Raw genomic sequence first — 12,582 nt, 5'->3', positions numbered from 1 at the left:
GAGAAAAAGGAGAAGGGAGGTGCTGGGAAAGCTGGGAGAACCATCAGGCCGTGATACAATCTGACTCTAAATGAGGGAGAAAAAGAAGGAAGTCTGGGCAAAAGTGTCCTATGCTGTCGTTCAGTCTAAGGAAGGCTTGGTAAGGTCACCGGGGAATCCTGGCGCCCAAGATGACCGTCAGGGGAATCCATGCCTCCCAGGATCTGCTCTGCCTGAGTGTCTATCCCCGCCTCATTCAGTCATTGGGAGTAGTCCAAGGGACGCATGACCTCAGTGCAAACAGAGGCCAGATTTCATAGCTTTGCTTAATTACATTCCCTGTAGTTGGAGGCCTTTGAGGAACAGTCTCACAGCTACCACATCTTATCACTCAGTTTCCCTCCACCATCCTCTATAAAATAGCCCCACACAACGGTAAAACATCAATCACATTTCACCACAGAACAGTAGTAACATGTTTCATAGAGTGAATACAAGGCACACTCCAGGACAACAAAGCAATCTGAACTGATCTTCTGTGCTTAGCCATTCAGTCGTGTTGGACTCTGTGCCCCATGGACTGCAGCCCGCCGCTGCAGTAGCCTTTCCCTTCTCCAGGAGATCTTCCCAACCCAGGGATCGAACCCCGTTCTCCCGCATTGCAGGCAGATTCTTTACCGTCTGACCTACGGAAAGTGAAAGTGAAAGTCGCTCAGCCGTGTCCAACTCTTTGGGACCTCAGGGACCATACAGTCCATGGAATTCTCCAGGCCAGAATACTGGAGTGGGTAGCCGTTCCCTTCTCCAGGGCATCTTCCCGACCCAGGAATCGAACCGGGGTCTCCTGCATTGCAGGCGGATTCTTTACCAGCTGATCTTGGGAGTACTTTAAAACTGGATTCGTTCCAGGAGTGGAATTGATTCAAGAAACTCAGCTAAAACCGAACAGGCCGGTAGGGGGAGCTCTCATACCCCATCTGGCATCTTCAATTACTCCAAACAGGAGCAGACCAACACCCACATCTGCAACCAGAGGGTGCCGCTGCTTTAGCAGCCCAACCAATGATGACCACAACCAGCACCCAGCTACTGCAGCAGACGGTGGGCAGCAGCACAGAGCAGCCCCCTCAGGATATGTCATAGCAAAATGCCTCCTATGAAGCACCTCCCCATGGAAGGCTTTCATTGTCCCCCAACACAAGAGTGTATTTCTGTGAAGTACCAGAGCGCACATCTGTGACCTTTGCCAGCACAGGGCTACAATGACCCCTACCATTCAGTGAGCCATGGTTCAGTCTTTACCAACGAGGTCTGGGTCTCAGCTCTGGGGGTGGCCTCTTTCTCTTGTTGTTCAGTTGCTCAGTCGTATCAGACTCTTTGTGGCCCCATGGACTCAGTATGCCAGGTTTCCTGTCCTTCACAGTCTCTGAGGCACCCTCTCTCAGCCCTAGGGTTGGGGACTGCTCTCTGTGTCTACTATTCCTGTATTCTTTAGAGTTCTCTTTACTTCATGCCAGCCAAACCCTTGCTACTTCAATCCCTTGCTACCATTAATAATTCTTCATATTAAACTTCCCCTGTTCAAATCATGGGTGGTTTCTAGCCTCCTCATTGAACTTTGATCCACCAACTAACAAGATGCTAATTTCATTAAACCCATTTCTAACACTCATTAAACTAATTAGCAAACCCTCCAGTATTGATGGAAAGAGAGATGCCTGGCAGCTCCTGGGAGCTGCCTCTGGTGTGTGACTACTTCGGTGAAATGCTACCTGACCACACACCAGGAGTGTGTTTGGGACCCCAACCCCCAACCCCAACCCCCCCAGGAGGGCGGGGTGGACAGAGCTGAGTGCGGAGGTGACAGGTAAGAGACGAGGCTGGAAAGACGGAGGAAGAAGGGCGGCAGATCACTTTGGCCCCTTGGCAAAGTCTGGGGCTTTTACCTGGGTTTGTGACTCTATCGATGTGTACTGGAGCAGGTGCATCCACAGTGTCCTCAGTCACCCCTTTCGGCCTTAGTCTGACATCTCTGACATGGTGGGGTGAGCAGTTCCATGCAAGGTTTGGCTCTCTTCAAGCTTCTTGTCCCATGTGCATGCAGGGCATTTTAAAATCTCTACCAAACAGTCCAGAGATGGCTCAGACACAGAGAGGAGCTCACAGGGCGCGCGCGCGCACACACACACACACACAGCCACACACACAGACACACACACACACACACACACACACAGCCTGGAAGAGACGAGGAATTAACACCCTAAGGCAAACTTCAACCAATGGATAAATGCTACCACTGAGGCCTATTCAGGTAGGCCGTCTGTGCACTTCTCAGGATCCTGGCAGAATCAGGAGCCCACGGACCCCAGACGCAGCCTCAACAGTGCCCCTGACATCTGCCTTTCCTGCCTGACTCTTGCCACACCTCTCTCCTCTTCCCTGGGGAACACAGTTGGGACACACATTTCTAGCATCTCACACTGGTTTCCTCACCCTGTCTTGACCTAGGCAGTATTAAACGAGAAGCCATACTGCACCCCAGGTGGAACTGTAGATCTGAGAGCCTGTTTGGCTCCTGCAAACACCAGATGGATAACGGCAGACAACTGTAAACTACTATGAACATAGCCAATTGCTTAATCCAATCATAGCTTTCCAGTCAGGGGTAGTATTTTACTAGAACAGATCAACACGGTTTCTGGAACTTCCAGATGATACTGATCTGGTGAATGGGTTTTTTTTAATCCCAGTGGTGAAGAGGACCAAAGGCAGCTTGCCTCCATATGGAAAGGACAATACTACTCGTTACCTCTCCCTGCCCTCACTCCTGAAACCTCCAAAACTAAGGTTCTGGGCACAAGACTTTGTGTCCAGCTCTTTTATTGATAAAGCTGAGACATATATTGATAAAGGAGAACTAAGTAAAGATTATTGTATGCAGGTTCTCCTGAGAACCAAGAGGAGGAACAGGAGTCCCACTATGTGCCATCTGCAAGCTGGAGACCCAGGAGACTGGGTGCAGTTGTAGACTGGATGTAGAACTACGCTGCTAGTGTAGTTCCAGTCTGAGCCCAAAGGTCTGAGAACCAGAGCAGCGATGGTGGAGGTTCCAGATCGAGGGCAGGGAAAGATCAATGTCCCAGCTCAAACAGGCAGAGAGAAAGTAAAAGAACATTCAACCTTCCTCTGCCTTTTTGTTCTACCGGGGCTGTCAGTGGGCTGGCTGAGGCCCAGGCACGTTGGGGAGGGCCAGCTTCTATACTCAGTCCACCCATACAAATGCTCACCTCTTCCAGAAACAGCATCACAGGCACACTCAGAAATGTTTAACCACCTCTGGGCATCCTGTGGCCCAGCTCAGTTTACATATTAAATCAACCATCACAATTAGTAATATACTTATGATATACTTGTATATGTAAAAAATGCATATATAATTGTCAACTGTTCTTCCATAAGCAGGGCTGTCTTTCTATCTAGTGCATTTTTTGGTTTTAAGTATCTGTTCTTTTGCAAAACTGACAATGCTGGTATATAGTAGGCTTTACTTGCCAGAATTAAACAATCGATAGCCCTACTTGGGTCTTTTGAATTTCCAGAACATTTTTCTTTTAAGGGATATCTGAAAGAACCATTGGTTTGAGATTTAGCAACAAAAGGGTGCCGTGTCATGCTCTGCAAGGTGAACCAGAGCCACTGGGTGGCAATGTTTACCCACTAATTTTCTGGCTCCCACTAAGGAAGACACAGGATAAAACAGCTGAAAAGTTGAGTTTGGCCAAAGGAGACCTGGATTTAGTCACACCTGGGCTTTTACATTTTGCTACCAAAGTCTGGTTGGTTTTCTATATTGGCTTTATGCTGGCAAAGACTTATATTTTTGTCCAAATTGCTATTCAGAAAAGACGGTCCTATAGCAAAATATCAGTTACCCCCAAATATTAAAATGTCTGTGAATTGTTAGCCAAACTAAATCTTCTCCCCATCCATAATGTCACCTTCCTGTAGACATTCTAATTTCTTTGTTACTTTGGGATAGCTGAAATTCTCCAGTTAGGGAAAGAGTGAACTTAATTAGTCATATATATATTTTAATTTTTATTATTAACTTTGAATTACACAATTAATCTATGACTTTAACCTTTGTAGAAAGAAGGACTAATAAAACACTATATACATGGCTAAGGCTAAAGACTCATTTAACCACAGCACCACATATATATGGTACTATGGAAAAAATATTTTATTTTTGCTATGTGTGTGTTTTTAAAAAATTAGATAATATGTATTTCATGCTGCAACTTGGAAATACTTTTACAACAATGTGTTTGGATTTACCCTTCTTTTCCACTCTTGGATATCAGTGTAAGTGAACTACATCTTATTTAACCATTCTTCTGATGGGCATTCGAGTTGTTTCCAGCTTTTTCTATTACAGTGAATATTCTTGTATGTGCTCCTTTTGCATTTATTTGAGGGTATCTCTTGGGTAGATGGGAAGCCCCAGTGGCTCAAGAGGTAAAGAATCCTGCAATGCAGGATACATGGGTTCCATCCGTGGGTTGGGAAGATCCCTTAGAGGAGGAAACGGCAACCTACTATAGTATTCTTGCCTGGAAAATTCCATGGACAGAGGAACCTGGTGGGCTACAGTCCACGGGTGGCAAACAGTCGGACATGACTGAGCACACACATGCAACCTCCCCAACCAGGGAAGATACTGAAAAACAAAACTGCTGGGTCACAGAAAATACTCATTTGGAAAATTTAATAAATGATTTCAATTTGTTCTCCAAAAGTTGTGCTTCAATAGAATATGGGTAGATTCATTTTTCCATATAGCCAACACCCCAAACTTTTCAAATGTTTGTCAATCTAACACCTACAGCACATTTCATTACTGATTCACTTTTTATTTCTGTAATCTCTAGAAGGTTTAAACATGCTTACTAGCATTTCATGTTTTTCCTTTACTGAGAATTGTCTATTCATATTATTGGCCACATTTCTATTAGGTTGTTTGTCTTACTAATTTATAGAAGTGACTGATATATTTTGCAGAGAAATTGTTCTGTGTTGAAATGTGTTGAAAATTTTTATCTTATTTTTTTCTTAATTTATTGTGTCTTTTGTTCTATACAATTTCATTTTCTTGTAGTTAGTTTTACTAACTTTATCACTTAGAGCTTTTGCTTTCTATGTCTTGTTTAGGAAAACTATTACCCAAAAAAATAAGGATGTTCTGTAGTAATTGTAAAACTCTTACTCTAACACTTGTATTTGCAGTTGATTTTTATGAGTGGTATGAGACCAGACTGTATAATTCTTCTTTCAAACAGATATCTCACTGTCCCCAAACTATTGGCTATTAACAGACTTTATCTGAAGATCTGAAATGCCATTTATAACATATGATAAATTTCCTTACACACTGGTCAATTTCTGAACTCAATTTTTGTTTCTACTGATTTATTCTCAAACTAACATGACGTTTCACCTGCTACAGCTTCATAATATGCTTTGATTTTTATTCAATCAAATCCCTCTTCTTTGTTCTTTTACAAAATTGCCTTTGCTATTCATAACATTTACTCTCATATAAATTTTAAAATCATCTTGCCAAGTTGTGTTAAAAAAAATCCAACTGGGATTTTTTTTTATTGGAGTTGCATTAAATTCATGAGCTAATTTAGAGAAATTAACTAGGAGAAATGACATTTTTACAATCTTAAGTCTTTCAATGTCACACAAATGTGGTATACTTTAATATTACCATGGGTTTCAGCCATCTGCTTGATGAATTCAGCTCACTACTTGGGGATAAATTCTTCTTTCAATTTTCTAAGAAAAGGGTACTTCCAACTTTTTAGGGCAGTAGTCTTCAAATTATTTTGATTATGCATCCCTATGGGAAAAATTGGTAAGCATGAGAACATATATACAAGTTATTTGCACATGATTATACTAATATGAAGTTTATGAAACATACAAGGAAATTATTTAAATGAGATAAAGATTAAATAAAAAATAATTTAAAAATGAATGTCTTATTTATTTTAGCTAAATTTCTATTTCTTTTCTACATATTGTTGTTGTTGAGTCACTAAGTCACGCCTGACTATTTTGCCAGCCATGGACTGTATGCCCGCCAGGCTCCTCTGTCCATGGAATTCTCCAAGCAAGGGTACTGGAGCAGGTTGCCATTTCCTTCTCCAGTGGATCTTCCCAATCCAGGGACTGAACCCACATCTCCTGCATTGCAGGCTGATTCTTTTTTATCACTGAGCCACCAGGGAAGCCTGAAGCTCTTGATATACAGGTTAAGTTTTAAATCAATCATTATTATTCACTAGCTCCAGATTTGGGATTTCAACTGCTCACTACAACTCACAGGTAAATTTAAAAGGTTTACTCACCCTACTGTCCCCTATCATTTGCAGACAGAGCAGAGTGGCAAAAAAAAAAAAAAAAAGTTGTTTTGCTGGCCACACACTTTCCAGGCTGAAGTAGAATAGGGTGGCACCAGCTTTTACACCATACATGTGTCCTCTTCCTGGTCTATTTAAAGCCGCACTTTCCACATTTTGTGGGTTTGGCTTTTTTGTGTGTGATGATTTTGCTATTTAAAATAGTCCTCAAACTGTAAGCACTGAAGACGGCAATGTGCGTTAGGTAGAAAACACTTTGTGTTAGCTAAGCTTCCTTCACACACGAGTTACAGCACTGTTGGCTGTAAATTCAACTAATGAATCTACAAAATATATTAAATACGGTGTCTTTAAACACACACACACACATAAAACAAAGTTATGTTTAATAATTCCACAAAAAGGTGAAGAGGCTCGCAGAACCCTCTTTGCTAAGACTTTACAGGCCATGACTCTTCTGAATAAGGAAGACTCAACTATAACACACCACGAGAATTTTCGAACATCGCTTTTAAAAATGTCATAAAGCAGGTACCATCTCAACTAATCGCCGGTTATCTTTACCTTAGAAGGGCAGCTTTTTTTAATAGCATCTCCTAGAAAGCATACCTTTGTTAGCCACTCACCAAAAAAAAAAAAGTCAGGGAATTTGGGGCACCTGCCTTTTTGCAAAAGAAAATGCGTATTAGAACTCCGAGACAGTAAAGTAAAAGCAATGAGAACAGGGTCTTCAATTGTGTCTGAATAGTCCTTTAAAATAAGGCATGCTATGTAAATCTGAGCAATGGGTAAATGGTTTCTATTACCCTATTCTTTTGCAGTCCGTGGGGTCGCAGAGTTGGACACGACTTAGCGACTGACAACAGCACCAACTCTCCTTTTGGCATATTTAAAATAAAGATGTAATTTGGACTTTGATTAAACAGCACTAAATTAATACTTGACTATTTGCTGGAGAACCAGCACCATCAGGACAGCTCTCGACTCCTTAGTAATGTCACTGAGTCCCATCAAAATGTCAGGACACAACTGTTGCAGTATTACAACATAACTCAATGGCTTTAAGGCATTCACCGGTCACTGGAGCTGTGACCTCACCGCTTAAAGCTACAAACTGCAATCATGCGAAAAAGTGTAAAATTAAATAACAGCAAGAAAGGACGTCCACGTTTGGAGGCGGTGTCGGGGGGTGGGGGTGAGGCCAGACACGTGCAGACACTCATCCAAGGCAGAAGATGGACAAGCACGTCTGGCCTCGAACAGCGCGGGACTAAGGGACTTCCAACAAACTCAATATGCAGCTGAAGTGGATTCCACGGCACCGGAAACGGCAACTCCCACTTGGGGCGCTGCGGACACACGAGTCCAGGCTGCCTTCCAGGAAGCCAAAAAAAAAAAAAAAAGGAAAAGAAAGAAAAAGGAGGGATAGTGGAGAGCAGGGCTTCGGCCGCCGCCCACAACGCCGCGCCCTCGGCTCCTGACGGTCGCTGCAGGCCGCGCTCGGCCCCCAGGCGCTCCCAGGTGGCCCAGCCCTCGGACCCCGCGGCCGGCCGGGCGCTGCCCGCCGGCGGGGACCTCAGGTGCGTATCCCGCCCCCGCCACAGCCGCCATTAAGAGCGGGCGCCTTGCTTGGAACTTTCTCGTCCCGCAGACCTGGCGGAGCGGAGGCCTCGGGAGGCTGCCGGCCCAGGCGCGCGCTGCGAGCGCCCCCTCCTCCGGCGGCCCGCCGGGCCCCCCGAACCGGTTCCCGGCGGGCAGGGCCCAAGGAGTGGGGGTGGGGCGGGGAAGCCCTGGCGCGGGGGCAACGGTCGCACGCACGGAACGCGCTTCCCTCTCCCTTCTGATTGGCTGAGCGGTGGCGGTGGGGGCGGGTGCTTGCCGGTCTGGACGCTAGGGCCTGATGTGCCGGAGGTCATGCTCCGGCGGTCGTACGCGGGGATATTGCGCTGCGTGCGGAAGTGCGTGATTGGTTCGGTGGTGGGGGCGGGTTAGCCGCTGTTGCCTGGTAACTGCGCCCGGCTCCCAGGCGGAGGAGCCCTGATCCCTTCCCTCCTGTCGCGTGCGTTGATGACTGCCGCGCAACGTGGGTTTTGTCGTGGGTGTGGCCAGTGGGGCGGCCACCCGCGGCCGGCTTGTGAGCAGAAAACCAATCCCAGAGGCCAGAAGAAGAGTCTCTGGTCCTGAACTACACTCCATCACGGTTATGATTTAGACGTAAAGGAGAAAAAAGACTTGGAGGGCTATATTCCCCGTCCTTCCAACCCAAGCCTTGCTGTTTAATAGCAGCTTTATTGACACTCCATGAAATTCACCTTTAAAAGTGTGTAGTTCGGTATGTGTGCGGTGCTAAATCGCTTCAGTCGTGTCCGACTCTTAACGACCCCATGGATTGGAGCCCGCCAGGCTCCTCTGTCCATGGGATTTCCCAGGCAAAAATACTGAAGTGTGTTGCCATCTCCAGGAGATCTGCCCGAGCCAGGGATCGAACCCATGGCACTTAGCCCCCTACGCGGGTTCTTTATCACTAGCACCACCTGGAAAGCCCCGTATAGTTCAGTGATTTTTGTTTATTCAGAGTTGTGCAGCCATCACCGCTAATTCCAGAACATCTTTATCACCCTAAAAGAAATGGCATATCCATTAAGGCAGTCGTTGCCCTTTCCCACCCCAGCTGTGGACACTGCCAGTATGCATTCTGTCCCTATGTCTCTCGCACTCCAAATAGTTCTTGTTCTAGATTGTTCCTAAGCACAGAGTCATAAAAGGATCTTTGGGATCTGGCTTCATTCATTCATTCATTCTTATGGCTGACTAATAATCCATTGTATGGGTATCCCACACTTTCATTTTCTGTCAAATGATGAATTTTTTAAAATTTTTTCCACTATTTGGCTATTATGAATATTGTGGTGAACATTCATGTTCACGTTTTGTGTGTGTGTGGACATTTGTTTTCAACTCTTCAGTACGTACCAAGGAGTGGAATTGCTGGGCCAAAAATCACCATTTAGTTTCCTGCTGGTAATTTGAAGTAAGCAGATATGTAGATAAAAGACTGGGAATTGGGAAGCTGGGTATTGCTCACAGCCGCAAGTGAGGAACTGAGCAGGCTCTTGTCCTTTCTTACATTTGGAGAGGAAACTTTGGTCTGCGTGACTGGCCACCTTGCCTTCAGAGGACACAGGGCTTGGTGCCAGGCAACTGCAGGTGTCAGTCCATTTGGAGTGGGTCCCTGTTCTTCCTGCCTTCCTGTTGTTTAGCCCCGATGTTTGCTCCCCAGAGCTCTGGGTCTTTGCCTACCCCTGCAGCCTGGATGGTCTCTTCGCTTTTTCTCAGGCTTTAGAACTTGCTCACATGCCTTCATTCTCATCCCCGACGTTGTTGACAGCAGCCTGGACCATTTCAGGGGCATCTGGCTCCCATTTTGCCTTTATTACCCGCTGTTCTGCTGTGTCTTTGCTAGTCTGTCTCACTCCAGAGCACAGGGTGTGGATTTTATTCACTTTGGTTGCCCCCTTGTCCTTCCTGTCAGCAGTATATGTTTTCACACAGCAGGTGCGCATTACATTTTTAAAAATTTTAAGCATTTGTTTGGCTAAGCTGAAGTACTTGACTATTTGTTAAGCATTTAATTTTAACTAATTTTTTTTCATTTTTTGACATTGAAAATACGTTACATTTCTAGTGCTTTTCCATACTCCTTGGTCCTTCCAGAAGAGTCCTTGTTGTCTTGAAATTTGTTATTATTCTTTTTTTAGAATATTTTTCCCAGATTGAGATATAATTGACATATAACATTGTATTAGTTTTAGGAGTACAATGTAGTGATTTGACATATGTATGTATTGTGAAATGAGTGGTGAACATCCATCACGTCACATAGTTACAATTTTTTTTTCTTGTGGTAAGATCAATTCTCTCAGCAACTTTCAAATATACAGTACAGTATTGTTACCTATGGGCTTCCCAGGTGGCTTAGTGGTAAAGAATTCACCTGCTGAGGCAGGAGACACAGGAGATGTGAGTTCGATCCCTGGGTCAGGCAGATCCCCTGTAGAAGGAAATGGCAACCCACTCCTGTATTCTTGCCTGGGAAATCGCATGGACAGAGGAACCTACAGTCCATGGGGTCTCAAAGAGTCAGACACGACTGAGCACACACACACACGTTATTAACTGTTGTCATCAAGCTGTCTGTTACATCCTCAGAACTTATGTATAACTGGAAGTTTTGACCTCTTGACCACTTCAGTATGTTTCTGTTGAATGGTGAATAGGTACACTTGGGTTTGCAGTTTCCATTTACTGTAGACCTGAGAGAAGGTGGCACTTTAGGAACTTGCTAATTACAGTTGGGGCCTCAGGGACCTGAAAAAATTAACCTTTGAAAAGGAAAATCTGGAAACAGCTCAAACAGCAAAGCAGACGTCTGTTTCAGGATTTGAGAGTTTTGATAAATGGAGTGGGTGCTATTCCAGATGATGAAAATTATAAGTGGTGGAAATGAAATCTAGAACAGGGATGGGCAAACTTTTTTTTGTAAGGGGTCAGATAATAAATATTTCCAGCTCTGAGGGCACATGGTCTCTGTCGCCTGCAACCCTGCCTTTGTGGAAAAACAGTCAATGGACAAGATGTAAGCCAATGAGTGTGGCTGTGTTCCAGTAAAACTTTATTTACCAAAATAGGAGGCAGTCTGGTTTTGATGTTTGCTTTTCATTAGTAAAATATAACATTGAAAAGGAGAGAAAGTCCTCAAAGATTTCTGGGAAAGCTTTTTGAGATTTGAGAGTTGTTTTAGTTTACATCTCCAGTTTTGTTTTGTTTTGTTTTGTTTTACATCTCCAGTTTTAAAAAAGCAAAAAGTTAAGCGCAGTGTAAAATCTGTGATCTAAATGAACATACACAGTGCTTTGATTTTCAGTCACTATATTGGCTTTGGGGGTTTGAACTCTGTGGTACTAGCTCTCATTGTCTAGGATTTTTAGCTTTATTAGAATGCAGTGATTTTTTTTTTCTCTCAGGGAAATGTTCTCAAGGTGAGAAACCACAAAATTATCTTATAATCATGGTTCGTTAGTTATGATGTGCTATTAACGCATGATGTGTTCTAAAGCATAAAGTATAAAAGACAAAGTTCCTGTCTCCATTTGTTGTTAAGTAAAGGGTGCAAGCAGGCGATAATTACAAAACATTCATTTTTAAAATTAAATTACAAAACATTCGTTTTTTTAAAAATTACTACCATTGATGCCCACTGATAATATCTTTTTTGAGTTCCAGCTAGTTTCATTCTGCCTATTATTTTTTTCTCTGTTAAAGTTTTGGCATCACAGTCCTCTCGGAGAGTATTGTGGTATAATTACAGATTGGATGCAAGCGTAAGATAAGAGCCTGGAATATGCCAGTCCTTTAAGTGGGCTCATCTCTGGTGGCTGTCAGTGTGAGCATCTCATAACATCAAGTCTGATTATATTATTTAAAAATATGTATTTTTCATTATGGCCCCTCACTACATCATTGGCTAATTAATGGTGGAAACAATGATCCATGTCAACACTGCAGGGAAAACTGGCTCTGAGAGACTTAGCAAGAGATCACAGCAAGGTCACGATGAATCCAGAATTCATGCCATCGACACGAGAGTCACCAAACTGTGGTGTTGAGGGCTCCAGCGGTTGCTAAGTGACCAGCCAAGAGAAGGCTTTAGAGAGGCTGAAAAGTATTAAAGTTGTGGCTGGAAGACATGAACTCTAAGGCTGAGGAATTAAGGGAATTGTTCTAAGACATAAACTCTAACTCTAAGACATGAACTTGTATCTGTCAATGGCAAAAGTCTAAGACAAAAGGGAAACCACCCCCAAAGAGGGGATGGACTGGTGATAGACAACGCAGAGCCTGCCAAGGGTGGTTGGCACATTTCAGAACTACTTGCCCGAAAAAGTGTGCAGTGTCGGCAAAGTTGCACGTGCAGATTAAGAGCTAGAAAAGCTTCTCTCCTAAACAGTTAAAGAAATCATAGAAGAAAAATGTTCTCTCTGGGAAAGGTGTTTACTGCTTCCTCTGATAGTATTGACCGTACTTGAATTTGCCTTTTGGTGTACCTACTTCCGTTGTAAGACACAACTCTGCCGAATGAGATATAGTCTTATTTTTAAGCAGTATTTGAATT

General features: G+C 43.9%; 1 protein-coding gene and 1 long non-coding RNA gene across 14 annotated transcripts in view; one reads left to right on the top strand and one right to left on the bottom strand.

Annotated features, from left to right (window-relative positions):
* Window positions 1–5,714: 5,714 nt before the first annotated feature.
* LOC145532605 (uncharacterized) lies at window positions 5,715–8,256 on the bottom strand. Its single transcript, XR_014073423.1, has 2 exons — window positions 8,064–8,256; window positions 5,715–5,887 (listed from the first exon to the last, which is right to left on the bottom strand). It is a non-coding gene; the product is annotated as an uncharacterized LOC145532605 (long non-coding RNA).
* LOC145532581 (general transcription factor II-I repeat domain-containing protein 2) overlaps window positions 7,813–12,582 on the top strand; it is a 46,933-nt gene continuing 42,163 nt past the window's right edge. For all 13 annotated transcript variants that reach the window (XR_014073380.1, XM_081558030.1, XM_081558027.1 and 10 more), the window contains exon 1: window positions 7,813–7,990. The gene's annotated coding sequence lies outside the window, so the exon portion shown is untranslated. The remainder of the gene's footprint in view (window positions 7,991–12,582) is intronic.

This window comes from Giraffa tippelskirchi, chromosome 13 (genome assembly GCF_054371585.1).
Source record: "Giraffa tippelskirchi isolate mGirTip1 chromosome 13, T2T-mGirTip1v1.2.pri, whole genome shotgun sequence".
NCBI lineage: Eukaryota > Metazoa > Chordata > Mammalia > Artiodactyla > Giraffidae > Giraffa > Giraffa tippelskirchi.
Note: the sequence above shows the minus strand (reverse complement) of the source record. Positions and strands in the feature narration are given on the sequence as shown.